Raw genomic sequence first — 5654 nt, forward strand, 5'->3', positions numbered from 1 at the left:
GAGTTGCATCAGAACTGTGTCAATTGTATCATGCTTTTAATCATACTTTTAGGGTGTAGTTGAAAAGTAGAGTCTGGTTATTTATGAGCATGTATGGATGTAATGATAGTACATTGAGATTGTGAATCAGAGATCAGGGCTTAGATAACTCATGGGTTACATTTAGGTAATAAGATATCCAGAGAGTAAAACAAGGTGTGTACCACTAAGTTGTCAGAAATGTAAGTATCAATGAACTATTTATTAAGATGAAGATGCACATAACCTCAGAAGACTATTAAAAATGGGTGGGGGATGAATGAAGGGAGGATTATGATGGCAGAGAATAAAGACTACTGCATATCCCTGATTGATAAAACTTGGTCCTTTGTGATTGGCAGCCTTAGTTAAAAATTTACAAGAATAGATTTATGTCTCTTATGTACCTTTTATTTAGAATTGGTAAAATGATGATGTTATATTTAAAAAGTAAAGTAAAGAAAGCTGTAATCTTGTGGCTCTCTCACCATTATCCCGAATTGGTAAAATCATGATGTTATATTTAAAAAGTAAAGTCAAGAAAGCTGTAATCTTGTGGCCTCTCACCATTATCCCATCTCATTTTCCGATACTTTTCTGCAAGCCCTAAGGATTATCTGTGTTAAGCAAAATTAAATGTTCCTGAGACTTGTTTTGTTGACTGGTTGACAGAAATAGCCTGCATTTGTAAATTCTTAGAGCCTTAGTCTATCTGCTCCTCCTCATAGCTGGTAGCTAACAATAAAGGTAGAATAGCAAAAGGTGCAGTTATTGTCTTGACTGCTGGATATCTAGGATGGTCACCATAAAGTTCAGAGAAAGCTGAAGGCCCGTAGGTCATCAACCTGTACCTTTGGTAACTGTCTTACAGAACATAGTCTTCTACCTCATCTTGAAGAGCCAATGGTAATGGAATGATGTCCACAGGGTGAAGTTTGGTAGTGAAGACTCCTGAAAAGATCTGAATGGTTATGGTAAGACTTCCAAGAACCAGTGAATGTTCTGTTTAGGAGGTTGAATCATCCTTTAGAAGTCTTATCAAAATGGTGTATTGGTTTCATCAGGTCCCAAAAAGCACCCATTTCATGTCTATTCCCCAAAAGTCTGGAAAAAATTTAATAGATTAGATGTATTGGAAGTTGAAATAAAGACAAGACTGATACTTTCCTGTCATTTGGCTTCTATTGTCTTTTCATAAAGAACTTTGCTTTGTATCAACATGATCTTTTGTGCTATTTTTTTCTATTTATTAAAGTTCAATTTTATTTATGTTTTAAAAGTTCTAGCTCACTAGTGTACAGTACATGCCATCCTTGGGTTATGTCTGACTTACGACACAGTCCCCATAAATGATTAAATAATTCTTGCTCTGTTTTTTATAATTTATTTTCATTATCTACACTAATTCACATTACAGTCACTATCCAACTTATGAACGAGTTATGTTCCGAACTTTCGAACAGCTGTTTGTATCTTGAATTGTTTGTAAGTTGGTTTATAATATCTAGGCTAGTGCATAATTTTTGTTGATCTTTACTTTCCCAAGTAAATTGTGGATTCATATACAGGCAGTATTCAAGTTATGTTGATTCATCTTACGATAATCCTATTTTACGATGGGGTTAGCAATTAATACTGATACGACAATGTTTTGAAAATATTTTTGAATTTCGCTCGCAACGGGTGCAGGGAGGGAGAGAGACCAAATTACAATAGCCTAACTTTATTGCATCTTCTAGTTAAATAAGTTACAAAAGAGAATGATGAAACTATTGTTTTAACATTATACTCGTTGCATAAATATGTAGAGCCACGAACAACCGAACGAGAAACAAATTTTGCTAAGTACAACCGAATTAGATAACAACTTCCATTTGGCTTGTACGTATTTCAACCATTGTACAACAGTAAACAATTACCGTAGTTTTATGTAATAACTTTATTTGCTATAGATCAAAGATCAGCAGGAAATATACTGTTAAATGTAAACCAAGTTGTAGCTCAATATGAGAAAACTGTTCAAGCTGCTATTGACTATTAACGTGTATCAGAACAAGGATAAAACTCTCGTTAACTTATGCCATCAAACATAACCTTAGATAAAATTGAGAGAGAATCATTTTAATAAAAACTTCAGGGCTTGTAAGAACACATTTTACTGTTGTTTTCAAGCTTATAAAAGATAAATAACGTAAAGCTCGTATTACGATGAGATAAAGTAAAAATAGTGAGCGGAAACATAATTTTTTTACACAATAAACATGCCCCCAATGCAATCTGTTAATGAAAAAATAATTTAGTTCACAACGAGACGTATTCATCATATTTCAACTTCAAAACACGCCGTATAATGAAAAATGACCTTGTCTCATATATATATATGTAAAAGTACTGAGTTAAATACTGCGAAATAAACTCGTATTTGCCATCAACTGATTTCCAAACCAAAACGTTAACCGTTATGTTAGTATTTTATGATACAATAGTATGGCAATACATATTGGATACAGTGAAGTAATGTATAACTTTTGAAAAGATTCATGGAAAAGATGCATATTCATTACATTTTTGTTTTATAATTACGAATACGTATCCATCAGCAGCCTGACATCGTTCAATTATGCCAATGTTGGACCGAATCTGATTCTCGTGTTGTGTCCAATTTCTTTTTGTACTAATATATCATAGTCAGAATGTATTGAACCTCCAGAATTGGCTTATACGTATTAATAGATTACTATACCGTATATGAAGTACGTATAGAGTAATACTGTAGGCTAGGCTACTGTATTCATATGTACAAGATATACCACAGTATATGCTAGGCTAACTCTTGTTAATGTTATTCTGTTTCTCTTTGTACTGAATTATCATAAGCCAATATGCATTGAACCTAGATAATTAACTGAAATTGATCACTTCTATACCATATATGTATAAAGTGTACTGTGTAGTGTAGGCTAAGCTACCCTATATGTAAAGGTGGTTCTGATTCTCCTAGTGTAGGTTGGGTTATATTCGAGATACAATTTTTTCAACAAACGAGGGTTTTTTGGAACCTAACCCCATCGTAAGTAGGAGAATACCTGTATTATACTTTTTTCACTGTATTTTTAAATCATGTTCAATCATAAAGAATTACTTTAGATGTTGGAAAGATAAAAAGAAGAAAATGAAATTTAGATTCATGGAACATTCAAAATTTAGAAGTATTTTTTACAAGCTTTGTAAATTATGAACTTGGAGAGAATTACTCATGAGTAGCATCTGACATTGGAAGTTCACACACAAAGTAAACAATACTATGTACACATTGCCATCTATTGACAAAAATACATACTAAACATTTTCTATGGGGAAAGAAATATAGAAAATGGGAATTCACCAGAGAATGAGTTACTATTTTTAATCGTGAATACAATTTTAATGTCTGTTTGTATACTGAATACTCGTAAGTAGGATGGTGATTGTATTTTACATTTATGTCCCTCATATACATTTCTTAGTCCATATATGAAATAGAAATGTTGAGTATTGACGTCCTAGATTATGACTTTACTACTGCATTAGCAAGGTGCTTATTCAGACGTATAGGACACACAAAATTCTTGCATGGTCACTTAATGTCAACACCACATGCTGACCCAGTAAAGTGTAACAGATGTCAAACACTCATGACAGTACAGCATTTACTTGTTGAGTGCCCAAATTGGACCCAGCAAAGATGTATTTATCTACAGAATTAAAAAATGAAAAGTATTCTTGCTGAAAGCAAAGATTTTTCAATTAATAACATCATAAATTTTTTAAAATAAGACAGGTTTCTCAAATAAAGTCAAATTTATTTATTTATTTATTTATTTATTTATTTATTTATTTATTTTATTTATTTAATTTTTTTTCTCAGGATTAATCCCTGAGAACCAGCCCGAGAAGAGTCTACTTAGGACTCAGAGGTCTGGAAAAACTAAGCCTTATTAATAATATTCAGATTGTGACTTACGTCAAAGTTCGGGTTATGATGTGTCGTTATGAACATATCTCTATTTTAACCCGAGGATTGCCTGTATAGTTACAACATGTAATGAAGTTGCAGTACATCGTTAAATTTATGCATGAAAAGTGATATTTTAAAAGTGAAAGTGTCACTCTGTTCATCTGGCAGCCATATTTCCAGAAATTTTGAGGTGTTTGGTAAAATAAAGAGCATGTATGTACTATATTTCAAAGTAGGAAATCACACTACTATTGCCATTCTTTATTAATCAGACATATAAAACCAATGAAAACCAGGCCATGCTTCTATTTTAATTGTAAGGTCTATAATTAAAATACGTGTAATTGCACTCATCTGTGTTTAACAAAATAGGAAATAATTTTTAATCAAATGCAATCGTAAGTTCTTACTTAAACTTGTTTTAAAGTGATTATGCCAAGTTCTTTGTTTCATTATGTGAGCACATGCTCTGATTTGTGGTTAAAAGAAGTACAGTTGACCCAGCCTACTGCATTCCATACCCTGTTAATTTGAAACTGTGCTGTGTATTCTATCACATACCAATGGATTTCAAAGATTCTGACTGACTGAAGTGTTCTGTTCTGAGTCACCAAAACCAAACTGGGGTCTCAATATGCTTCTGGGTAAATGTTAGGTAGAGACCGTGGTTAATGGCTGTTCAAACAAAGTTTTCTGCATTGCCTTTTGCAGAGCCCAACTCTCCATCTTCAAATGCTGTGGATGCTGAATGTAAAAGAATCTCACAGACCTAGTCTAACACTGGATTAGGATGCCTCGTTTTGCATGTCTCAAGTCTTTTCCAAACCTTCCTCTTCAGAATGTTTGACAAGAACAGCTTTCTTAAGAGATGAATTAAAGGAATTCTAAGGAATAGTCAGACAGGAACTACTTGGTCGCATGTCAAGGAGATCTGACTGGCAGTAATTGTTGACAGTGATGAAGACAATATCTGTGGACAAAGGGGACAAGGCTGACAGACAGTCTTCCTTTTAGGGAGCACATCCTCTCGTGCAGCAGGTAACTGGTAGAATCTTTACTTGGTGTTTTGCCAAGCTGCACATGATCTGGCAATGAGTCCAACCTAATCTTGGAGCAGCAAAAGGTAGACTCAGTCACAGTCCTTGACCTGCCTAAAGGGCAACCCCAACTGAATAAAGTTTGTCTAATAAAGGTAAAATGTTACTTTCTTGGACATTCTTGGTCCTTATCTGACTATCTGACAATATTTCATTGAGGAAACTTTGCATTTGGCCTTGAGTTCACCTTAGCCCTTACAAAATAGTAGCACATATGAGCAAGAATGACCTTTGGCAGCTGGAAGTCTCGGATAACTGGAGGTTTGTAGCATCAGAAACAGTAGGAACAACTAGAATAGCCAACATAGCAGGCAAAGATAAGGCAGTAGTCACAGCCTCAGCAAAGGCATTGAGCAGCAAGTGCTGCCGGCACAGGCAGGAGCAGCATGTACATCAAGTATGGCAGGAGTTGCAAAAGCAGTCATTGTAGATGTAAGAAGAACTGCAGGTACAGCACCAGAACTACAGCAGATGGGGCAAGAGTCAGGTAAGCAGGTTGCACTGGGTTCAAAGCATGACCAGCAGACTGCTCAACAGAGCAA

This window comes from Macrobrachium nipponense, chromosome 4 (genome assembly GCF_015104395.2).
Source record: "Macrobrachium nipponense isolate FS-2020 chromosome 4, ASM1510439v2, whole genome shotgun sequence".
Lineage (NCBI taxonomy): Eukaryota > Metazoa > Arthropoda > Malacostraca > Decapoda > Palaemonidae > Macrobrachium > Macrobrachium nipponense.